Genomic DNA, 27,314 nt, shown 5'->3' on the forward strand with positions numbered 1-27,314 from the left:
AAGATAGTCAAGAAAGATCATACTTATGATCTTGCAGAACTACAGTTCTAGGAAATCATTGAAAACCTAGGAGCAATAAGGAAATCTCAAAGTGCTCAATGTAGGTTTAGTTCCATACTGATATGCATATTTTTCTATGTTCAAAATGAATTCCCATCTTTTGGTAGAGTAGGATAGAAGACCAATAGGTATGCTATTGTGCAAATAAATGAGTAGATTGAGCAAATGGGAGACAATATTGAGTCAAGGATGACTAGTTACTTTAAAGATTTCAAGCAGTCAATGAAAAAGAGGCTAAGAATTCATGTTTCCTTGGTGGAGAAATATTACAATTTATTTTATTTCTAGTATACATTGACTACACCTTCATCTAGGCTGCAGTAACTAGAGTAAGATGGTTAAGGCCTCTAGGTTATGAAATAAACATTAATGAAGCTTCAACTACCATCATTGCACTTCTTGTAGAAGAAGTTGATAAGTTAGCTTTAAAAATTGGTAACTATGATCTTGTCAAATAAAAAGTTGAAATGGAGTTGAAAACTATCTCAACCTTGAAAAAGAAAGATAAAATGGTGAAGAAACTTAAAGCCAAGTTTGGTGAAGGAGTTAAAGGCAATGATGGAGAAGATGATGAAGAAGAAATAAAGGAAGAAGAAAAGCAAGGCCAAGAACCTCTTGCCCTAACCCAAGGCATGGGTGAAGATGCAGAAGAAGAAGGCGTTGAGGAGGAACAAGCCAAGGAAGCACCAGCCAAACAAGAACCAAAGAAGAGTAAGGCTAAAACATAACCAAAAGGAAAGAAAATTGCTAAACCAAGCCCTGCAAAGCCTACTACTCCAGCTACAAGAGCCAACACAAGGGCCACCACTCAAAAGGCTAAGGAGCAAGTAAAGGAAAAGAAAAAGGCTATTGAATAACAAGGTCTTGTGCAAAAGAAACTAAGAAGAAAATATGTGGCACAACCAAAGTCAGATGATGAAAAGATGGAGTTAGAAGACACAAGCCAGTTCAGAGTGGTATGTCATGCTCCCAAGTCTGATATTGAAAACATTTTGATAATGCTAGGAATAATGTAGACTTAACAAGGTTGAAAATTATTGAATTTAATAAACTTGGTAAAGAAGACCAAAATATTTTAGAAGAATCAATGTATGCCATGGTGAAAAAATTCAAGAACACACCTCTTGAATTTGATAACACAATGCGCAAATATTTGTATCCAATTGTTGAGAATATATGACACTATTGCCTAAATATGGAAAAGGAAATAACATAATCTACATTAGCACAAGTGATGCCAAAATTGTCAAAAGAGAAAATCACAAAGGTAAATAAGAAACACGATAGCAAATCTGCACCCAAATATAGAGCCTTTAGCATTCTGCATAGCAACATTGAAGATGTTGTAAAGAAATCCACTCAAATGTGGAAGTTGATATATGGCTTGACTACTGTCAAGGAAGGAGAAGAGGATCCCTTTGAGGGGAGGAATAATGGAGAAGATGAGAATGGTGAAGGAGAAACTAAGAAAGAAAAGGGAGATAATATAGTGGAGGTGGCTAGTGGAGGAGGCATAATAGAAAAAGGATGAAATGGCAATGGCAGAGGAGCAACAAACAAAACAACGTGTGCAAGATACACAATTGCCATCATTAAGCCCCCCACATGACACAAACACACCTACAGACACAATAAAAGTGAATGATGTTCCTAATAAATCACCTTAGAATATTAGTCCATTAATTGCAGAGGATTTGAAGAAGATCCTTGAGCAATTCACACTACAAGCTAAATTGTGTGATAATCCAGTATTGGTTAGTGTGGATGAGCTGCAGAAAGGAGTAGCTAATATAACTAGGGATAAGGTGAACACACAAGAACCACCTTCTATCATCCCTATAGCTACTAATGGTCAACCTCTAGTGCAAACATCAAAGGATACATCAACAAAGGTTGACACCACAATAAAAATTGTTATGATTGAACAACAGACTTAGAATATAGAGGAGCCCACAAAGGAACAAGTAGGACAGACAAATGCTTATGTACCTACTACACAAACACAAGTTGGACCACAATTGAACACAATTGATCAAGGCAGATCTGATGAAGGGAAGGACATACCAAAGGAAAAGGAGCAGGAAGCCATACAAACATTGGTTAATTTACCAACAACTAGCACTCCTACCAAAGTCCTTTAGGAGAAAAGCATTGATGTAATGCCACTTTAGATTTTAGCACCAGGCTCGAGCTTTAAAAAGGTTGCAAGGGTACTTCACTATGGAGACCCAACACTAGATAAAGAAATAGTTATACAAAAATATGATTATGCAACCATGAACTTAGAGTAGATTAATATCAAGCAAGAGGCATTAGAAAGAAAGAAGAAGCAAAAGATACTCAGGAAAGAGTATAAGAAAAGGCAAACACTTCATGAGATCAAAGACATCTTTTTAGATGCCTTAAGATTTCAAACACTTGATGAATCTAAGCCCATACTAGAACAATTATCAGAAATTGTTGAACAAGTGACAAATGAAGACCAAGAAACCAATGTAAAACTCATGGAATGGTCTGAAAAGAAATTTCAAGGAAAAGTAAATGAGAAGATATCTAGTGGAATAACACTATCACAAGTAGAGTTGGCTACAAAGATTGAAAAAGTGAAGAAGATACTTAAGAATATATTCTCATTGTACACAAAACTTTGTGATCCCACACTCTTCACACAAGAAATGAGCCACAAAATTTTGAGTCTAGAAAGAAATTTGAAGATTTCAAGTATGCAATTGCCTCAAAATCCAACTCAAACTGAGAAGCACTTTCATTCAATGCTTCACACACAAAATCAACTAGTTGTGTTAATAGAAGAAGAGGCTAACATTAGAGCCAATTTGATTAACATACAAGCCTACCTTACCCCCCATATGGAGATACTCTAGAAAGAACTAGCCTATGTAGAAGTAGTGTTAAAGAAAGACCCCAATCTTTCAACATTGGATGGCTTAGTTCATCTTGTAGCAGAGACAACCATCCAAATCAAATCTCTAGATGTTGCATTAGAAAATTGGGATGTTGCTTTGGAGATCATCATGGAAGTCCACAAGAACTTCTTGGACAAATACACAATCATTGTATAGACCCTTTGACATCAGTGTTAAAAAGGAGGAGAAATATTCAAGGGGGACAAATATTAAAAGGGGGAGACAAATAATAAATTAGAGGAGATAAAGTATATAGAGAAAAGAGAAAACAAAGGGAGAGTAAATAGCAGAGAAGCAGAAATAAAGCATATTAGATAAAGAGTATCAGAATGATTGAAGACAAAGAGTATTAGCAAGAGGAAAATCTACTTAGAGAAATTTTGGATACAAAAAAGACACATTAACTCAAGGGGAGTTACAAAAATTTTGAGGTATATAGTCCATTAGAAAATTTTGAACAATTTTTAATTTTTTTATATATGTCGAACTAGATGTATATTATACTCGAGGAGATTAGATTCATCATGTATAGTTAAGTGTTTTTGCCACTCATTTCAAAGGGGGAGATTGTTGATCTTAGATTGGTTTTGACAATTGAGTGTCAACACACTTAAGATATTTACTAAATTCATGCCAAGCTAGTAACACATGCTGAGTATAATATGTATAGACATTAAGTTCTGATGAGTGTTGAATCACTCATGTGCCAAGAAAATAGACAGTGCCAAGCAAGTTCAAGTGCCAAGTGAATAGTTGATGCTAAGCAAGTTCAAGTGTCGAGCAAGACAGAATTATAGTAAGTGTTGAGCATCAGTATTATCAAGTGTCAAGTAACACAAAATGGACCTTGTTGTTTGTGATGGCACAAACAACTATGTAAACCATTTTTGAGCCAACTTATGAATAGATCTCAAAGCTTTGAAGATAAGATCGAATCTATTTGGATTCCCTATACAATCAACATGTAACCAATCAGAAAAATGGAAGTAATTGAGTAGGAAAAATCGATAAATCTCAACCATAGATTTATACCTAACCCTAAGCCACCAAAGTCTTTTTAAAGGGAGACAAAGCCCCATAATTTAGTATGTGTGAATATGTATACGAGGAGGTGATGCTAGAAAAAGAAATGAAAGGGGTGAATTGATCAGCTTCAAGTTTATTTAGAAGAAGGATGGAATTGCATAATCAATTTACTGGAATAGAACACCGAGGACACAACAATTTCATATCAGATCATAAAGGATCAAGATGGATTGAATAGAGATCTAAAATCAACAATAGAAGATTGTAAGTAGTCAGATCAAAAATTCTACTATACTTTCTAACAACTATATTAGCAGGGTGAAATCCTTTAAAATAAGATTGACTTAACAGTCATTGTAGAATCTTTTAACAGGGTGACATTCCAAGTGAGTTTTCTAAAGTCCTTTAGCCAGGCACACTTTTAATAGGGTGTTAAAATACTTTAACGGGGTGGGATCTAACAATCCTTTGTTAGCCTTTAACAGGGCAAATCATGAGAATGGTGAAACTATGTAACCTTAATAGATGAACTTTATTACTACAGTAGTGAAGAATTGTGGGTGTCATCCCCACCCTAGTTTTACCTTCTCATTGGAGGGTTTCTGGGTAATCATATCTAGTGTCTAGTGCTTATGTGGATGCATTTACTTTACATGCTATTTCAATATGTTAATGCATGCATTATTTTAAAGTTAAAAGTTTTATTGATTAGAGATTAGTACTTCTGATTCCCCCCACCCCCTCTTAGAAGTATACATTTCCCATTTGTATTTCCAACACTTTGATCATTCCATTTAGAATGTCACCTTGTTAAAGGATTTACATAGACTATTAAGTCTTCCAATGAATGTTAGGTCAATGAAAGGATTTCAATACAAATTGTTTACAATGATAAGAAAGAAAATAGTAGGTTTTGATCTGTGTGATTACAACTCACTTTGTTGGTTTAGATCTCTATTCAATCCTTGTGTTGGTTCACTGATAAGCCTTCCATTATCATCTCTAATCTTGATATGCTTGGACACCCTTCAAGAAATCAATCCAATCTTCTCATCAACATGTGAGCCTTCTACTCAAATTCACTTATTAGCAACAACAACACATCTGTAAGCTTTTCTCCTTTAGCTTTGCATTCACACTCACTTGTGTACTTACGATCAACCTTCCTTTATATGAATTCATTCACATAAAAACTTGCACACACACTGGTTGGGGTTGGACTTGGCATCAAATGTTTGGTTATATATCACCTTAAATAGGCAATTCATTCTTTACCATTTTCTACATCTACTATAGATCTTAGGGTTTATGATCAGGTTCAACTCGATTCACTATATCTGTCCATGTTCTTGATCATCCTCTAGAAACTTCTCTAAAATCCATCTGTTATGTCTTTACCTAATCATCACCTTGAATTTAATGATCCAACTCATCAATCTTATCTTCAACATGTTTTACATCTCCCAAGAAATCAACGTAGTTGGCTTGATATTATGATTCCTTTGAATTTGATATTAGATTGTCACTCGTCAATCACAGCTATATTCAAACACTTGTTCAATAATGAAATACTCAGTCACTATTTAAGCTTTATTGCTCAGCATCAACTAACTTTTTTGGTCAATGCTAATTCTTGGTCAACACTAGATTTTCTCGGCACTAATTGTGGCTCGATTGACAATAGAATTACTTGACATTCCTTAATATTTTACTCTTTTTCTTGGGTTATCTTAGCTCTTTGGACATAAATAATCACTTTTCTTTATCAAAATCTATCTAATCAAATGTCCATTGTAACTCCATTTCATAACTTCAAACTTTCCTCTAGGTGTTATAGTTATGAGCAATTTCTCAGATCCTCTTCATCAATCAAATAGATATGACATTTAGATTAAGTAGCAATATGTCTCATCAATAGATTTGACATCAATGAGAAAAAAAAATTGTTCCAATTGTAAGTTTCCAACACTATTTTCATCAATTTTTGAAATCCAAAAGTCCAAGGTCAACTAGCTTAAGAGATCCACTACAAATGTGATTAAAATATAAGGTAAATTATGAAGGTTTTCAATAAGGATTAAGTCCCAATCCATATGTATTTTTAGGAAAACCACTATCCATAGGAACTCATATTCCTTGTTCAATTTGTTTGCAACATTTCCCATTAAATCCAAATTTCTTCAGTAGAGTATATCCAATACCATAACAAAAAGCCATATTTTTGGGAGATATTGGTACTTCATAAGTCCGTATATCATAACATTCAAGCTTAATAATTTCAACAATTTCTTTGGTAGAATCATGTACAAACATATTCTTCAATTCATCTGTAAGTGAAGAAAGTGTTTTATTTTCAAGTTCATCTTAAACTTTTTTTATTAAGGATAGATTTGATACCTTATATTCTCTAATAAATATGGGATTAAAATCCAAAGTACCCCAGTCATCATCATAAAAAGAAGAAGAAGGGTTTTTAGTTTTAGATGGTTCTTCTTTAGTTTAAGTTTTTCATGAAATATTGTGTAGAAGAAGTATGAGCATATTCTACATTCAAGCAAGTATTATGTTCATTACCTTCTTGCAAATTATACATGAAATTGTTGTGAAAAAACACACCTTTGAGTGGAGTGTAAAAGGAACAACATGCGTAACATGTAACCAAGGCCTTCATAAGAGTAAATTATAATTCAAAAGTCTAGACATAACATGCATAGGAGTTTCTGGGATGACAAAAACAACCTTAGAAGGAAGCATTATGATTCCCAAAGTATATTTGGCAATGTTATCAAATCCATGTATAGGTACATAATCAAGTTGGATAGTTGAAATGTCAACTTGTATAGCTTTAACATGTTTATACTGCAAAATTTCAAGCCTTAACAATTATAAATTAAAGTGTGACATATAGTATTTTAATCAATGGACACAACAACCATAAGAGGATCATACCAATTTAGAAATTCTACAAGACAAAGATCATCTTCAGTGAAGACAATAGAAGGATGTGATGGCACCATATACATACAATCCAAGAAAGAAGTAATAGTATCATGATTAGGTGGTGGAACTAGAAGAGTAGACAAATCCTTTTGTAATGCTTCATGGTAAGTGGGTGATATTTGTAATCATTCCAATAGATAAATTTTAGCAGGTGTAGCATGAAATTGTTACCCCAAATCATACTCTTTAAAAGAAGTTGTTAGTAATTGAGGTGCTTGAGGAATCATGAGTTAAGGTAGAAAAGAAGCAGGAACCATAGGTTGATGATTATTCTGGGTGTGATAAGCATGAGCCACATAATCTTTCTTAATGAAGTGGTTCAAGGGATCCATAGGTTTACCCTTAATAGTAAGTTTAGGACAACCCTTAACAGTCATCAAAGGCTTATCATAGCATAGAAAAGGTTTATCAATAGAACAAACAATTGAAGAAAAGGGTAACCATGCACACAACTTATCATAAAATGTGGTAGAATAAAGTTTGATGGGTGAAAAGGTAGATCATGTGATATCATATCTTCATCTTCCTTATCAAAGGTCTCATTTGTAATATTATCATCAAAGTAATCCTAAAAGAAATCAAAAATTATGAATGAAAATTATATGCACTACAAAAATATTTTTTATGTTTTTGAAATAAAGATATGGAAAAGGACATGTAATATGAGATATAACACCAATATCAAAAGTGGAAATGTCATAATTTAGGTTCACCAAAAATGTGTTATAGGAAATTTAAACCAATGAAAGTAACCCTAAGTTTTTCATACAACCACACACACCTCAAAAGGATGGAGTCCAAGGAAAGGGATTCTTTCGAGCCAACCCTCAAAAGTGATAAATATTAGAAGGTTAATGTAATAAAAGGGATAAAGGAGCATCAAATCAAGCCAAAATTCAACGTTTATGAAGGAAGAAAAAGAATATCACTCTCCTTTTGAATCTATACTAGTTACTTCTAGATCTAAATAAGATATGGAATGCTTAATTGAAAGTGTTGAATTGATAAAGGGGGATAGAAAAGTACTTATCCTTGAGATTTTGAACCTTAATTTCTTATTATTGTGCTATTCTAGGAAGTGAATGAAACCATATCTAGGCTTGAAATGGGATTATGGAAAAAACCTAGAAATATTTTGACAATCTATTAGGGGTGAACGAGTGCATCAAGGGTGCAATGTGACCCCGATGAAAAGTGCTAGATGTTAAATCTAATTTCACAAGTTTGTTGAATGATAAAAAGGGTACTCCAATCTGTGACTATTTTTCTACTATGAGATCTATTGATGTCTAAATTTGGGTATGTTGGGTGACTATGTAGGGTTTTGCATTAGTCAACCCCCCATTTTGGTGGTTCCTGCCTCCACATATAACCAAATTGAAATGCAATGTGTTTGATGCTCCTGTATGAGCTTGGAATGAGTAAATTCAAGAATTGAAATCTTTAGATCCAAAACCATAGCATGAAGTATTATGGTTGAACGTAGATGAAATAACAATGCATAGACCTAAGGATAACATACAAAGCATACCAAGCCTTAAAGGCTAAAGTAATCCAAGTCATAATCATGATCTTTATTTAGTATTCCATGATTGGATCTTGAATGCTTGAATTGAATGTATAAAGGGAGATGAGTAACTCTCTTGCTTCAAAGGATGTTTCCAAGCCTCCTTTCTTCCACCTTGTAAATGTGCTAAGACAAATTAGGATGTCCACAATGGCTTGTCCACATTAAAAATGCTTGCTTGATCTTGCCTGAGCGTAAGAGTTCTTGCTTTCTTGATAGTCCACACATATGATTTCTTGTCAAATGAAGAAATTGAGGTTTCTTATATAGGATTTAAATTAATCTCCTTTTACATACTGATTGGGCTAAAGAAATGAACTCTAGACCTAACCCTCAAAGAACTTCCAATGGTCAAGACCCAAAATGGGGCCCAATCAGGGGCACATTACACCCTTCATTGGTCCATTAGGGCTGCATTACATCCCTAATTTATCAAGGGTATATTTTACCTCTAAAAACCAAGTGTAGAAGTCCTTGAGACCATCTTGAGATCCTAAAATAGGTCCTAGAATCTATCAGCTCTAGATTCTAAGGAAAATTTATTTTAGTGCAAAAATGCATTATATCAATTGAAGAGAAAGGAAAAGGGAGCACCTAAATGAATAGATTCCACCTTCAATTTTGCTTTATAGAAGAGGAATTTTTGAGGAGGAATTACTAAGTTCTACCTAGTTTTGATTTAAGGGAAGATAGGTGAATGATTAAATGCATTTTGAACATGAAATTATATTGAATAGGTGTTAAATAATCATATATTGAAGTGCTTCTAATATAGGATGAAATAGTTAATGAGGATTACTACTAGCCATAGTTGCAGTGAGATGTCAAGAATTTTGTACAAAGTTGTAGATTATATCAGATGACAAAAGGAGTGAAGTTAAATACAGGGTTTTATCAACCATTACTTGTACTAGAGAAGTTATAAGAGGATGTTTGCATGAATTGTTAGAATATATAGTCCATCAATATAACTGAGAGGACATTAATCAATTATCCAACTATTATCACAATTATCAACCTTATTAATCCTTAACCATATGAGCAATATAATCATCAACCATTACAAGATACTCATGCACAATAACACCAAATATGTTAACTAGGGAAACTCTTGATTAGAGGGAAAACCCTAGTGGTGATGGTGCCCAAAAATGTGTACTAATATAAATATTCCTTATGAGAGGATGGACCCTATTAGGAGTCAATAAAAATATTTAGTACATATTAGTCCCTGTTAGGAGACTTGGAATCCCTATTAGGATTTGTGCCAACCCTAGTAGAAGGTAGATGGACATGTTATCTACCAAAAATGCACCCTGTTAAGTTTGTAGAAAGCTTAACTTTTTGGAGAAACATGGAAACATTCCAAGGTTGTGGGTAAACTGTGGCTGGAATGAATCTCTGGATTCTAGGCCAGCTTCCTATCTAGTAAATCACTTTATACTACCTGAAATTGATTCTTTTTATGGAGGAAAAGGGAAGATGGATAACAGTAAATAAAATTCTAAAACCTAAGGGTGATGCACCAGAATATAAAGATGAGAAATGATACCATTAAGGCACAATAAAACTATTAGAAGTTATAATCTTTCCTTGGTATGTTTATAAACCAAGGTTAGACCTCCTTTCTTTATTGTTATAATATATTAGGATATAAGCCAAGGTATCCTAATATATTTCTTTTTTGTCTTTTTTTCCACTACATCTTATTTTGTCCTCTAGTGGAATATGTGAGGATAAATATTTATTGTAATTTGTAATTTAGATTATTCCTCCTTAAGAGGAATCTCACACTTTGCCTCACACACTTATGAATGGTGGCATTCATAGACATGGGAGTTACATTCTAACTCCTCTCTCATCTCTATTTATCATAAGTGTGTGAGGCCAAGTGTGAGATTCCTCTTAAGGAGAAATAATCTAAATTACAAATTACAATAAATATTTATCCTCACATATTCCACTAGTGGACAAAATAAGATGTAGTGGAAAAAAAGACAAAAAAGAAATATATTAGGATACCTTGGCTTATATCCTAATATATTATAACAATAAAGAAAGGAGGTCTAACCTTGGTTTATAAACATACCAAGGAAAGATTACAACTTCTAACACCCCCCTTTAATCTTTACTTGGGGTAATTATATCAAGGGGTATTAAACCCATAATTTACAACAATTTGGAACTTAATCTTCAATATGAAGTAATTTGATTGTCTTCAAGCCATATGGTACATTTGCAGATCCAAGAGAAGTACATGAGTCCTTTGAATTTGATCAAGTGGAAGCATAGACACATCTTCTTATGTGAAAAATCGAGAAGGTTCCTTGATGGATCACCTAGAAAAAAAAAGTAGAGAACAAAAAATAAGACAACTATCCACGAGTAGAATCAAGTTAGTAAAAAAAATGAAGTTATAATAATGTAATCAAGGAGGAACTAAGAGAGATGAGGATAAATGAATGTGTTCACTAACATGCAATGGAGTTAACATGATATCTAAGATAAGGCATAAGCTCAAAATGATCATAATAGATGCAATAAATCTCTCATGAAAAGAACATACTAATGCACAAATGACTACAGACAAGGCCAACTAATGAAACCTGCATCAATATTGAGTCAATCACATGGATATAGACAATCCACTAATGAGTCATCCCACTACAAGTGAATGGGTCGCGACTCCATCACCTACATGACTCACGATCGAGGCAATAAAGTATGCAGAACATTATCACATAGTATATTTATCAAAGAAATATAAGAGAGACAATAATAAAAAATTAGAACATGTGCCTCAAGCACCAAATAATTCAAGTTATAGTTTTGCCAAGAATTATAGCTGAAGTGGACCAAAGGAAGTGTTTATGAGGAGTAACAACATATTGCCTTCAAATAAGAAATCCATCATGGACAAGCAACATCATTGCCATGAGGAAAAAGATCAACATGGGTCAAAACAAATTTCTCAAATAGAGTCTCCAATATAGGAGTGCTCCAAGATATGGTAGCCTCGTCACCTATACACTAAAAAATTAGCAAGGTGTAGGAAGTCATACCATGAATAAATCAAAACTAGGAGCATACACCAAGGAGACAAAGGGATTGGAATGGGAAATCCCCATAAAATATCATCCTCGTATTGAGGAACAAAGTGGAACAAATGGAGGGAAACTCCATTGAAGTAAATGCACACCAATTATAGGTTGGAGGGATACTCCACGGGCCAGATAAGGCAACTATGAGTCAGTTTAAAACTGTCAGGTCCACCATAGTTAACCTTGAAAAATTTGGCTCCCGATGCAACTTACAAAAAATATATATATAATAAAAGAATAGTATTAAACCATGAAATGCTACTATGAGCATAAAGAGATGCTATAAAAGCATAAAATTGCAATCATGTGCAGATAGATCAATAGAACATAGATAAATCAAATCATTAAATAATGAAGGCAATAATGTAAGATAACTCATAAACCTGAATAAATTGAGATAAAAAGAAGTATTTGGAAGAGAAATAAGCATCAATTAAAATCTCCATGCAAGGTGAACACAAGTGAGAAGATATTAAGGATGGACCCACCAACAAAGACAAGAATCCTCCTAGATTAAGGCAAGAAAGGAATTATAAATGAGGATATTTATTTATTTATTTAAAAAAAAACTCTTAACTTTTTATGTTAAAAAATAATAATAAAACTTTGATTAGTTTTAATATTTAATTCTAAGAAAACTTCTCAAAAAAATTTATCCTTAAACTTCTCCCTTTTTTTAACTTAAACCCACATAATTTTAAATAAAACAGCAGTAAAATCTTATATTAAATGGAAGAGATTTAATTAGTTTAAACTTATATTGAAAAGAATCGCAACAAAGGAGTAAGAGAGATTTGAAGTAAAATATTGCACTTGTGTTTGCAATTGCATATTGAGCTGTCTGACAATGGATGATTACATGCCAAAAATAGGTTGACAAAAGGCAATGATAAAAGAAAATGATGCCTCTGTCGAGAGCTCAAAAAAGAAAAAAGAATCTTGCAAGAAAAGACAAGAAAACGTTACTAAAATAATAGATTTCAGGAATAGTAATGATGCGAATACGTTATAGCATACTGACGAATCCAAACGAAATCATAGCTAGCCAAAAGAAACACCTGCAATAAGTTTACTGTTTCAAAAAAAAATTCATCAATTTTGTCTAGATTTTGCATTTTGGTTAAGGAAGAAGGAGCAAGGGGTTTGTTAAGGGGTTGGGTGCCAACTTTGTTGGGATACAGTGCTCAAGTTGCCTGCAAGTTTGGATTTTATGAGTTCTTCAAAAAAGTACTACTCGGATAGTGCAGGCCTGAGTATTCTGCCAAGTACAAGACGCTGATCTACTTGGCAGGTTCTGCATTGGTCGAGTTTATTGCTGATATTGCACTTTGTCCATTCGAGGCTATAAAAGTTCGAGTGCAAACCCAACCTGGATTTGCTAGAGGATTGTCTGATGGGTTCCCAAAGTTTGTTAAATCCAAAGGAGTACTTGGTCTGTATAAGGGAATTGGACCATTTTGGGGACGCCAAATACCATACACAATGATGAAGCTTGCATCCTTTGAAACTATAGTGGAATTGCTTTACAAGCATGTAGTGCCTATTCCAAAAGATGACTGTAGCAAGTCTCTTCAACTAGGAGTTAGTTTTGCCACAGGATATATTGCTGGTGTCTTTTGTGCTATTGTTTCACATCTTGTAGACAATCTGGTTTCTTTCCTAAACAATGCTAAGGGTGCTACCATGGGCGAGGCTGTGCAGAAAATTGGTGTTGTTGGCCTTTTACTTGTGGGCTTCCTTTACGTATTGTTATGATTGGAACACTTACTGGAGCTCAGTGGTGTATCTATGATGCTTTCAAAGTGTTTTTTGGCCTACCAACCACTGGTGGAGTTACACCACAACCAGCGGCTCCAGCAATTAAGGAAAATATATGAAGCTGCAGCAGCGCTCGCCTTCTACATGGTCGTCTTCAAAATGGTTAAATCAATGCTCAAAGGTGATATCTGGGATAGCATGAAAGATACAACCGGCTACCATGAATGATGAAAGGTGGACTTACCAGGAGGCCATGATGGCAGAGGCGAAGGGAGGCGAAATGGGTATTGTGCAGAAGCAGTAGGGGCTATCAGGGGCAAGTCTCTCTTTCTCTTTCTCCAACACGAACAGAACTGGCTAGAGCTACCAAAGATTTCAAACATGTACACTATAGCTGCTCTTGCTCACATTATAAACAGTTCACCCTGCCCTTCCTGGCTCAATCTCAATCTGACCAAGTCCATCACAATACCCTCCTTCGACAAATCCCTAACGCACACAACAATTCAATGACCTTTGATCGGCATTGAGAATACCTAGTAATTTCCTTTTCCCCGTCTATTTATTCACAGCTTCATCATCCAGAAGAAACGGGTCCACTCTGAAGTTATGAAGAATCCTGATGATACAGATGAATGTGTGGTGGAAACTACCCAAGACATAGGAAATAAAAAGGAAATATCTTTAAAAAAAAAAAGGTCTAGATTGAAAAGAATAGAAATGCACGCTATTTTTAAAAATATAATATTTAAAAATTTAAAGAAAAAGTTGTAGATAAGAGAAGATTTTAAATTAATTAATTACTTTAAAATATATACATATATATATGAGATAGATTTAATCAAATAGAGAAATAGTGAAAGTACAATTAAACAAATAATAATCAAACTTAGAGTTATGAAGTCTTCCCTACAAAAAAAAATTAGAGAAATAATAAATTTTAATTTTAAATATTAAAAAAAATTGCACACTATATTAAAAAAATACTATTAAAATAAGAATTATAAATTCTACTCCTACACAAATTAGAGCAAACAAGAGTTAATCGAGTTTGGCGGTAAACCAGCGAAATCCAAAAAAAATTCAATTCTTCCAACTTAAGAAGATTAAAAAAGAAATTAGTGAAATCTCTCTCAAGAGTCTCCTTCAAATCGTACCTTCATGCAAACACTCAAAAACAAAGATTAAACTGCTCTGATACCATGTTAGAAATGGAAAAAGAAATATGTAAATAAGCAATACCAGGAAAGAATCTAAGTGAGTTAATGCATGAAAAAATATTACCATAAGATAGGAGAGAGAAAGCTTCAAGATCCAACAAGATCCAACACCATGAGACAAGATATTTGGAAAGGGGAAAGCAAAGAAAACCCCTTGTGACATTATGAATGAGGCATGAAAAAGCCTAGGAAGAGAGAGAGAGAGAGAGAGAGAGAGAGAGAGAGAGAGAGAGCAATCGCTCATACAATAATTGAGAAGAGGAAGAAACCTCATTAGAAATGAGAGAGGAGGGTCATCTCTTAAATAGAGATGAGAGAGAGGAGTTAGAATGTAACTCTCATGTCTATGAATGCCACCATTCATAAGTGTGTGAGGCCAAGTGTGAGATTCCTCTTAAGGAGGAATAATCTAAATTACAAATTACAATAAATATTTATCCTCACATATTCCACTAGAGGACAAAATAAGATGTAGTGGAAAAAAAGACAAAAAAGAAATATATTAGGATACCTTGGCTTATATCCTAATATATTATAACAATAAAGAAAGGAGGTCTAACCTTGGTTTATAAACATACCAAGGAAAGATTACAACTTCTAACAAAAACTTTACTAAAGACCAATTCGACATAGGCACAATATTGATATCAGAATACCCAAATACAACATGAGAAGGATTGACCTCAATTCAATTGCTAATGGGAATAAGAACATTCACAATTAGTAGCTAATATGACAACTCACAACCTATAAGGGTAGCAAATACTCTTTTGCAGATGCTAAAAATTATGACATTAACTTCAAGGATTCAAGAATGAATCACAAAAAGAACTAACATCAAAATCAAAAAGAACTCACTTGCAACAAAAGAACTCAATGATGGCTTCCAAACTATTCTTTATTCCAGCTTCAAAGGTAACAACATAATAACACTTCTCAGAACTAAGTTACAAGCAATCTGCAAGTGACCACCATGAAGGACTTCAAGAAATTCCTTCAAAATCTATCCCTACATAAAAACTAGAACCCACAATGAGTTGAAAAACTCATACTTATGCGCATTTCACCCAACTGCATCTTGAAAGCCATAAATGCTGGGTCAGATTCAACCCCAAAGGCCAAACTTGAGACCTTGAAAAGACTTCAAAAAGGTGTACAAAATAGCCCAAAAGGCATGGTTTGATAATATCATCAACTGCCTCGCATAAATGCAGTTATATCTCCAAGCAAACTCTCAAAAGGTTTCCAGAATGTAATAACTTCTCCTTCTAGAAAAAAATCCTCACCCTTGACTCAACACTTAGTCATATCAATTTGCAAAATATCTGTCTTTTAACCCTTTTAAAAGGAAAATAAAGATTTATTTCCTATTATAATACTTATTAAATGATTTATATTTTTAAAAATAAAATATAAAGCATCTAATATTTATTAATTAATAACTTATTATAATATAATTTATTCTTTCTTGTTTTAATAAATATTAATTATTTTATATAAAATATTAAGTGATAAGAATCAATCACTTAATATTTTAATGGAATAATTAATATTTATTAAAAAACAAAAAGAATATAAATTATATTATAATAAAATACCATTGAAGGAAAAATATTTAATTTAAAACCCTTTAAAAGAATTAAAACTAAACAAAACTTTGCAAAAAATAAAATAAAGTGTTGATCTAGGGGTAAGAAAAAACTTTGGGCGACAAGCTCGCAACTATTGAGAAATTAAAACAATGTAAAATCTCCTACTTAATATCTTGGACTTCAAACTTATTAGAAAATGGGAAAGGGCAAGATATATTGTGAATACCCCAGAATGTATTCATTCATCATTTTTCCATTTAGAAGTCCCTGGAGAGAAAAGAGTTGCGGCTAGGGTTCCTGGAGCTTTTTTTGGTGCCACCATGAATAAATCTAGGCTCTCTTCGCAAAGCCTTCAACTTTTCTTTGGTTTCGCTCTTGGGTTGAGCTTGGAGGTAAGTTTTACTGTCATTGATCTGGATATTTTCCAGCTTCCTTTGTAGCTTCTATGGCTTTGGGTGGTAGTTTTCATTATAGAAATGAATACATCATGATGTCATTGCATGTTTTATTGGTTAATACGTCATTTTCCTCCAAAACTCGAGTAGGGTTTCCTTGCGTAGCTTCATGGGGATTTTATTATTTTTTTAATTTATCATACTTAAATCTACCATGTACATTGGATTTGATGTTGTTGTTGCTTAGCTTGTGCCATAGTTGTGAATATATAAAAAAAACTTCTTGTTCTAGCCATAGTTCCAAGGGCATGCCGTGTATTGAGAACAAACTCAAATGTGTAGTGGTTCTTGCCCTCAGCAGTGCACTCTCTATATTTCATCTTATTGCTGCTATAGAGATGAAGCTCGAGCCTTTTCATTGCTAAATCTGAAATTTTTTTTTTTTGAGTCAATCTTCATTATTGTTGTTGTATTTGCTGAGGGTTTTGAAACATATATTGTTATGGCTGCATATTTCATTGGTTTTCACATGAATGTTGCTTTGTGGCTATGCTCTACTATTGATAGCCACCATTTAAAGTGCTAGAGTCGGTATTGTGTGTGTGCCATACATGCTGCTATAGGTGCATGTTTCAGCATTTATCATTTTTCATAAAGGTTGTGCAATGTTTGCAAATCTTTGAGCATGTGTATATACTTAAAAAGTAGCAACATGATCATCATCAGCTATAACCATCACTCTAATAACATTGTGTACATTTTGATATTGTTGGTTTTCTTGGAGGTAGGAGCACACTTTTGGAGTAAGTTCTTCTTTCTCTTGTGAGTCTTTTGCAGAGCATTTAGAGAAGTTGGTCGGTTCTTCCTCTTTGATACTACAATTTCTCGATGTTGCTGATTGATACCAGCATTTTTAATTTATCAGCATTTCCATATTAGAACCTAGTCAATGCTCCAATCATCATAGCATTATAGATTCTTCCCAACTAAAAGTAAAATGCATGTTTCTATTTCTGCTTATAAAATAGTCATTTTGTATTATATCACTGCTTTGTCCTTTGATACGCATGCTTATTGTTTTGGAGTTTGTAATATTTCATCATGATATCGGTCGTTGCTTCTTTTCTTGTAAGCTTTTTCTATCTTGTTGCATGTTTTATGAGGTTCGAGCACAGGCTCGTGACACTCGCAAATGATTCTATTTCTTTTAGCACTAAATGCCAATATTACTGCCTATTTTTCTTCCATGATGAAATACCTTAACAGATAAAATATGTATAGGAATAGAGATATATAGTCATTGCTTAGATCCCTCGGGATCTAACATTAGTTGCTTTTATGTTTTGCAGATGTTGGAGATCATGGAGCTCAGAGCTGGATGAATGCAACAGGGCGAGAATTCATAACCAGTCAAAGCAACAGGCAATGACTGGTTATCTCTACTCTTTATTCTTTCATTTATATATATCTATTCGTGTATTTCTTGATGAAAAAAACCTAGTAGTTATACTCACGGCTTGTGTGAGATCTTCTCTATTCAGCAGTTTAACGGTTTCATACTTTGTAAAAAATAAAAATTGTACATATCAGTTGATGATCTATACAATGAACATTGTATCTCTTTTGCTCATGATTTCATTTATGATTGCAAAAATGATGGAATATAAATGAATGTCACCTCCGTACTTTTAGCTTTGTGTACTTAAAATTTTATGCATGTGCAAAACTTTAGTAACAGGACCCATTATCCAAACAGCTTCAAGGGCAAGACCAATGAACCCACTATCCAAATGTTCTATGTATTATTCCTTGTAGAATAATATAATTGAACTATACTTTTCCTTCCTCTTCCTCTATCTTGTTAACTAGACTTCTCTTCTTCTTCTAATTTTGATACCAGATCACCAACTTCACATCTAATAAGCCCTTGGATCACTTACTCACATTTACCTAACATTCAGCTCTTGTGTGTACTTCTTCATGCATAATCCATACCCAATTACACATCTTAACCAAGGAAAATACTCCCCTTTATACCATGTCTTTAAAAACATTCCCTAAGTTAGCCTTGAGGGTTTCCTAATTAATTATAATAGAACCACATTAAGATAATTAAATATTTCACAACTACACAACACTATAGGCTCATATTCTTTACAACTTCTCACACGTGAAACTCCATACCTTGCAAACTTGCAGAAAATATCATCAAATTATCCTCTATTACTGTCTAACCTCACATTACCTAATTCTATCTCTATTAGGAGATACAATCCATTCATCAAAAATTGTTTTTTAGGTACTTTGTCTCTATGCTACTTTGTAAATCTCGCATATCTTCTACATGACTTCAACTTCCTTCATGCACACTTAACCTCATCATCAAGACATGGTGGAAAGCATGTTCTTAATTGTGATTCACATGAACATCAAACATTTGTCTGTACAACCATGATATATGTTTGCTACTCTGTCAGTCTTTACAGAAACCATACTATGTTGTCAACAATGACAAATATAGTCATGAATGCAACATGTCAGTCATGCCACATGCTCACCAATACTTAGGATACTCCCCAAAAGGAATACCATCAGCATTCATCCTAGCAATCTCCCCTTTTGGCATTGATGGCAACATGGATGAAAAACATCTAGGTTCCAAGAATACCAAAACAATATTTTATTTTTGTTGTTGTTGTTCTCATCTTTTCAAATCTTATTCATCAATCAAATCTAAAGTCCTTTGGAACACTGCTTTATTTTGCATCTTTTAGGATTAGCATCAATTGTTCACACACTAAACAACTCTCAGCTTCTCCCCCATTCAATGTTACTCCTCATTTTCATAGAGATCTCAATATCTCCCCCATACATTAATCTATACTTATTTTCCTTTTTGGCATTAATAACTCTTCATGTTGTGTATCTCCCCCATATAGATATTCCTTCTTCTTTTTTACATTAATATTCCTAAATCTCCCTAATAAAGATGTTCTCATCTTTCCCATCAGGAACTCGTTTATACATCTCCCTCATTAGTATACATAGAGATTTTTTTCATGTACACATCTCCCTCATTGACATCAATGACAAAGGCCTCATTATGTCAATTATCCACTCTAAGTATTCAACCAACTCGAGTGTCCAAAGACACCATTCAAGACAAATTACCAAGATTCTTGAATGACTTAGCTCATTTTAGATACTCCCCCATATAGGAAGCATCAACATTTAGTCCAGTCAAACAATAGTTCTATGTACCACTGGACTGATGCAATCTCTACATCATCTACTCTAAAGTAGGAAGAGGCATAACCCCAAGCATACCTCTCAAGTAATCAAATGTATCTTTAGGCAAGGGATTGATAAAGATATCTACAATATGATCTTTAGTATTGACATACTCCAATCTAATTTCTTTTTCAGCAACTTTCTATCTCAAAACATGATACTATATAACTATATATATATATACACACACATATATATACATGCTTAGTCTTAGAATGCAATACTAGATTCTCAAACATACTCATTGTACTTGTGTTATCATAATATATGATAATAGGTTCTTAAAATTCTATCCCAATATCCTTCAGCATCTGTTTCATACACATGACTTGATAAAAATTGTTTGTTATTACTACATACTCTACTTCAATTGTACTCTATGAAATGCAATCTTGTTTTTTGCTTATCCAAGAAACCAATCTTCCTCCTAAGAAAAATTCTCCACCACTGGTTCCTTTTCTATCATCCATAGTGTCTATCCAACCTGCTTCAGTATAAGCACATAAAGTAAAATCACTTGATCTATCATACCATATCCCATAATTAGATGTTCCCTTCAAATATCTAAAAATCCTTTTTACTAAAGCATAATGATAGTCCTTGGGATGAGCTTTAAATATAGCTACAATCCCAACTACATTTTTTTATATCCAATTTGGAGTGAGTCAAATAATGCAAACCTCCAATCATTGATCTAAACTTCTAGTCAACTACAAATGTCTCATCTTTGCTAGATAACTTGTGACTAGTTATCATTGGTGTACCAATAGGCTTCCAACTTTGCAAGCCAAATCTTTTCAACATGTCTTTCAAATACTTAGCTTGTGATATGAAAATTCCATCATTGTTTTGCACAATCTGCAAACCTAGGAATAACTTTATCTCGCCAATCATGCTCGTCTCAAATTCATTCTTCATTTCTTAAGAAAACTTATCACTTGCTTCATCATTTCCTCCAAAGATTATATCATCAACAAATATTACTATTATCAACAAACCATTCTCAATTTATTTTAAATACAAGTTATTGTCTACTATACCTTTAGTGAATCCAAGCTTTTCCAAATAATTGTCCAATGTTGCATACCAGGTTTTATGTGCTGTCTTTAGACCATAAAGATATTTCTTCAATCTATATACCATATCCTTTTCTTCTATCAAAGGAAATCCTTTAGGCTGCTCAATGTATACTTCTTCTTCAAGTTCTTCATTTAGAAAAGTTGATTTGACATCCATCTAATACACTTTGAATTTCTCATTTGTTGCATAAGCCAAAAAAAATCCTCATTGCTTCCATTCTAGCTACAAGGGCATATGTTTCCTCATAATCTATTCCTTCTTATTGTGAATAACCTTTGCATACTAGTCTAGCTTTATTTCTTACAACTTCACCTTGTTCATTCATCTTGTTTCTGAAAGCCCATTTAGTTCCTACAACATTTTTGTCTTTAGGCCTCAAAATCAATTCCCATGTGTCATTTTTCACAATATGATCTAGTTCTTTCTTCATTGTTTGAATCCAATGATCATCCTTGAATGCCTCATTTGCACTCTTAGGTTCAACTTGAGAAATTAAACATAGTTCCTCATTCACTCTATTTCTTGTCATTACTCTTTTATCTTTGCTTCTAATTATCTATTCTATAGGGTGATTCTTTATTAGGTTCTTGTTAGGTGTAAGAGTTGTTATATCAACACTTATCTCCTCTCTTGTTTTAGATCTCTATTCTCCTCTTTTCGCAACAATTTGCACATTATTTTGCAAGTCATTGTTAGTCTTAAAGGAAACTTCTGCATTTTCATGGTTAGCCTTTGGATCGACAATAGTTACCAAAATTATCTCTTATGTTACTTCCTCTTTCTTAACCAATTCAAGCTCATTATCACAATCATTCAGGAATCTTTCCATACTTGCTTTAAATTCTTCATCATTAGATAGAAAAATCTTTCTTTTTTTTCTTACTCTCTTAGGACATATGGATGAAAAATAACCAAACTCTTTACATGTCAAACAAATGAAAATTATCATATCTTCTGGCTCTCTTTTCATTAGCATATCAATACCTTCTTTGATCTTCTTGTCTTCTTTGGATTTGGATCTATCTTATGCCTCTATTATTTTGAATGTAGTAGAAGGATTTCTGATTAGGAAAATCAATGCTTTGTTCTTTACAAAATTTTGATAACTCACCAATAAGCTCCATCTTCTGAGTGTTTAAAATTCCACTAATTAACTTAGGACTTTCTTTTCTGAAGTGACTTGTCATTGATCTCCCAAACTTGTTAAGCTTTCTCTACAAGGACATGATGCTCTGATACAAATTGTTACTATATATAGTCCACAAATATAACTAGGAGGGGGGGTGGGGGGGGTGAATTGATTATCCAACTATTATCACAATTATCAACCTTATTAATCCTTAACCATTTGAGCAATATAATTAGCAACCATAACAAGATACTCATGCACAATAACACCATATATGTTGACTAGGGAAACCCTTGATAAGAGGGAAAATTGTGGTGTGGATGGTACCCAAAAAATGATGTACTAATATAAATATTTCTTTTTAGAGGATGGACACTGTTATGAGTCAATAAAAAAATCCAGTACATATGAGTCCCTATTAGGAGACTTTGAATCCCTGTTAGGAGATTCCAACCTTATCAAGAGTTGTAGAAAGTAGATGGAGCCACTATCCAAATAGCTTTCCGGGAAAGACTAATGAACCCAGTGTCCAAATGATCTCTATATTATTCCTTATAGAATAATAGAATTGAACTTTACTTTTCATTCCTCTTCCTCTGTCTTGTCAACCAAACTTCTTTGCTTCATCTAATCTTAATACCAAATCACCAGTTTCACATCCAATAATCCCTTGGATCACTTACTCACATTTACCAAAAAAATTTCTCTTATTCACACTTATTCACACTCAATCCATACCTAATCACACATCTTAATCAAGGAATATACTTTCCTTTATACCATGTCCTTAAAATAATTACTTGAGTCAGCCTTGATGCTTTCTAGTGCAAGAGCACCTAGGACAGGTTTTTAGCAAGAAAATAAGAGTCTTGAAAAGACTTAGGAGTAATTAGGTCACTATTTTTTAGGTCCTTATGCATGTGGAGAAATAATATAATGCATTATAGGCAACTTGGTGTCAAAATGTTGTATTGGTAAAATGTTGTCAATTAGGTTCAATAGTGCTAAAAGTTGGCTTAGAGGGTTAGTTAGGAGTAGAAACAACCTAATAATGGTCTAGAAAACTTTCATGTTTGATTTGTATTCAATATTTTTAATGTTATAAAGTTTAAGGTGTAAAAATGCAAAAATTGTCAATGTTGCAAAAGTTGCACAATGACAATTTTGTAATATTGCAATTTTTCTTGTCCAAGAAGTTGCGAAAGTGATTAGAGAGAACAAGGAGGTTATCAACGAGAAGGAGTTGGTTTAGTTAGTTTCAAAATTCCATTTTAAATCCCTCCAAATCAAAATGGAAGGGGTTGGAAGTTTGAGGACTACAGATGCTAATAGTAAATGTCAAATTGTTGAGAGTTTTGAATAGAAAACAATGGATTTTATATCAACGTGATTCACCTGATCTTTTGTGTTTGGATTTAGTTTATTCATCCTTATCACTTATTTTTTGGTTTTTTTGAGGGTTCTATCAATCTATTGGTGGTTTTTCTTGAGATCTAATTGAAAATATCATTATTGAGAGAGATTTTTGAATGAGATTGAAAGAGGGAGATTGTTGAAGAAGACTATGTGTTTCAATCATTGTTTTGTCACTGATGTCAAACCTACTATTTTTTGGTAAGACAACTAATTATAAGATTCAAGCACTATCACTTATTTGATTAATGAAGAGGATTTGATCAAAAGGTGTAACAATAGCACCTAGAGGAAAGGTTGAGTTATGATTATGTAATGAAGTACAAGGATCAGTTAAGACAGTGATGACATGATGTATTGATAATCTACTTAAGGTTACAAAGGTTGGTTACACTTAGAAATTTTAGAAGAATAAGTTACACAAATTTTGTCTACCAAGCTTGACTGAGTGGATAGTATGTGCCAAGAAAAGTCAATACATTTTGAGCAAAAAAATTAGTTGGATCCAAGTAAAAGTTCATTCTGGTGTATGCCAAGAAGAACAGTTGATGCTAAGTAAAGTTTAGTTGATGTCAAGCACAAGTAAACTTTAGTTCATGTTGAGTAATTTCATAGTACATGTTGAGCAATGCAGTATGTGTTGAGCATCAAAAGGTTGATAATGCCAAGTTGCTACATTATTTAAAAGATCATAGATTTGATGCATTTGAGCTAACAAGTCTATTTTCTTGGATTTTGTGAACTAGGTGTAAGATAAGGTTGATGAGCCGGTGTTATAGAATTCAAGGTAAACCATTTTTAGGAAAATTCAAAGTGGATTCTAGGAGAAGTTTCTAAAAGAGATATGAGATATGGGTTAGATACATTGTATCCTACCTAATCCATCTAAACCCTAGATTGGATGATGGAGAATAAGCGACAAAATATCTTAATTTCCTATTTATAGGAATGGTTGGTCATGAAGCAAGGTTGTCATGTGCAAGAACCTAAGGGAGACAAGGAGTCAAAGGTTTTGCTTCATCAAGTGGCCTAAGAGAAGAGTCTACAATGGCATCTTAAGCAAGAAGGCTTAAGGAGATGAATGCTTGAAGGGTGAAAAGGCTATCAGAGCTGCAAAGTATGAAGACCAAGCAGAATTAAGGACTAAATAGAGATCTGTAATCTGCAAGTGAAGTTGTAAGTTGCATCAGATCAAAGCCTTACTGTTACTCTCTAACAATTGTATCAATCTAGGGTAAATCCTTTGGATTAAGGTTGACCTAATAGTCATTTGTAAATCCTTTAACTGGGTGACATTCCAAATGAATGGTCTAAAGTCCTTTAACAAGGCTCACTTCTAATAGGGTGATTGAAATCCTTTAATAGGGTCAAATTTAACAGTGTGTATTGTAACCATTAACAGAGTTGGCCTTTCATAGGGCATCACTTTAAAAGAGTGAAAAGAGTGAAAAGAGTAGCATGTTACTGGTGATTTTTTCCGAATTGGGTTTCAATGTAAATCATTGTATCAAGTGTGTTGATGAATCTATTATGTTTCATGCTTTACATTTTTGCAAGTTGATTTGATAGTAACCCACAAGTTTTTAGTGATTGCATAATCTTATGGATGCATACATGAGTATAAATGTTTTATGGGTTCACTAAGCTATTAAAAGTTTTATTTATACATCTGGACCTTAGATAACTGATTCACCACCCCCCCCCAAGTTATTCTAAATTATTCTAACATTTGGTATCAGAGCCATATGCTTGAGAGACCTAGTTTGAAAGTACTAGAAGCACAAAGATCAAGATGTCTAAAAGAGAAGTACTCAAGCTCAATAGAGATAACTTTCCTGCATGGCAAAGTTTGATGAAGCTACACCTTGGAGGACATGGAGATCATGCACATCTACCATTTCTATGGAGCATGTTGATCCTATTGGTGCCCCAACTACTAAAGATATGAAGAAGAAGAAAGAACATAACCAAGCAATGCTGGAAATTTCCTCTAGACCCTAAGTTATGCCAAATTTGATGATATCAAAGGTCTTGATAGTGCCAAGAAAATGTGGGATGCCCTAACCACTATTTATGGAGGAGATGAAAATGTTCTTAGAGCCAAAGCTAAAAGTCTTAGAGGTAAGTTTGATGATATGAGAATGGAGGAAGGTAAGAATATTGCTCAATATGTTGAAAGGATAAAAGAAGTTGTCAATGTAATAAGAGAAGCTACTAGTAAGATAGATGATGATATTGTACTAAGAAAATTTTTAAGAACACTACTACCTGTATATGCTATTAGAGTCTCAAAAATTCAAGAACTAAGATGTATTCTAGAGAATAAATTATCACTTGAAGGTCTGGTAGGTAGACTCGCTACTTTTGAGCTATCTAACTTTGATAATTACAAACCTGAAAAGATTGAATCTACATTCAAAGCTAAGGTATCATTATAGAAACCTGATGAGAAGAAGAAGAAGAAGTGTGTGTGTGTGTCCAGTGATAGTAATACAGATGAAGAGGATGTCGGACAACTTGAAGTACTACTGGCAAGAAGATTCCACAAAGGTGAACGAAAGTTCAAAGGTAAGTTACCCATCATTTGTTTCAATTGCAATGAGGTTGGCCATATTGCTATTAGATGTCCAAAAAAGAAGAACTACAAAGGTGGTGACAAGTACAAGAGTAGAACAGATGAAGATAGCAAAGATTACATAGACAAAGGCAAGAAGTCTTGCTACATTGCTTAAGAGGAAACAAAGGATGATTATGATGAACATGATGATGAGGTGGTTTATGTTGCAATGAAAGATGAATCTGATGAAGATGAGGTAATTGCACTTGTGACTTTTGTGAACAAGAATGATAGATAGATCATTGACAGTGGATGCTCACATCACATGACTGGAGACAAAAGTAAGTTCATTACATTGGATTGTTATGATGGAAATAGTGTAAGATTTGATAATGATGCACCATATTTGATAAAGGAAAAGGTTCTATCAAACTCATAGATAAGATTTTATGTGACAATGCTTACTATGTTGAAGGACTTAACTATAATTTGTTGAGTGTGTCACAACTGAATAATTTGGGATGTAAGGTTGAATTTGAAAACAAGATTGCTAAGATATATGATACAAGTGAGAAATTAATTGGAAAGGGCGATCAAACTAGAAGTAATCTATTCTATCTTGACATAGAGGATGCTACTTGTCTTGTTGGAGAATTTGATGATGTATGGCTATGGCACAAGAGGTTATGTCATGTTAATTTTGATAACTTGGTTAGTATCAGTAACATGAAGAAAGTTAGAGGTCTACCTAAGTTGAAGAAGCCTGATAATGTAATATGAAAATAATGTCAGTTAGGTAAAATGACAAAGTTGATTTTTAAGTGTAAAACTTATACCTCTAAAGGAATACTGGAGATTATTCATACTAACTTGTGTGGACCAATTGATGCGTAAAGCTACAAGGGAGATAAGTACATAATGTTATTTGTTGCTAACTATTCTAGGATGATGACAATTATGTTTCTAAAACAAAAATTTGATGCTTTCCAAATGTTTAAGTGGTACTTAGCAAGAGTTAAAAAGGACATAAGTAATATTCTAAAGTGTTTGAGATCTGATAGAGGAGGAGAATTCACATCAAATAAATTTGAGATGTTTTGTAATGATAGAGGAATCAAAAGATAGACATCTACCCCTAGAACCACTCCACAAAATGGAATAGCTGAAAGGAGGAACAAATCTATAATGGACTGTGCTAGAA

At 33.5% G+C, this 27,314-nt stretch overlaps 1 pseudogene; it reads left to right on the top strand.

Annotated features, from left to right (window-relative positions):
- The first annotated feature begins 1,592 nt into the window (after positions 1-1,592).
- LOC149553565 (mitochondrial phosphate carrier protein 3, mitochondrial pseudogene) lies at positions 1,593-13,555 on the top strand (annotated as a pseudogene).
- Positions 13,556-27,314: the final 13,759 nt, after the last annotated feature.

Source organism: Cupressus sempervirens, chromosome 6, assembly GCF_028749045.1.
Source record: "Cupressus sempervirens isolate cs-2001-9-10 chromosome 6, ASM2874904v1, whole genome shotgun sequence".
NCBI classification, from domain to species: Eukaryota; Viridiplantae; Streptophyta; class Pinopsida; order Cupressales; family Cupressaceae; genus Cupressus; species Cupressus sempervirens.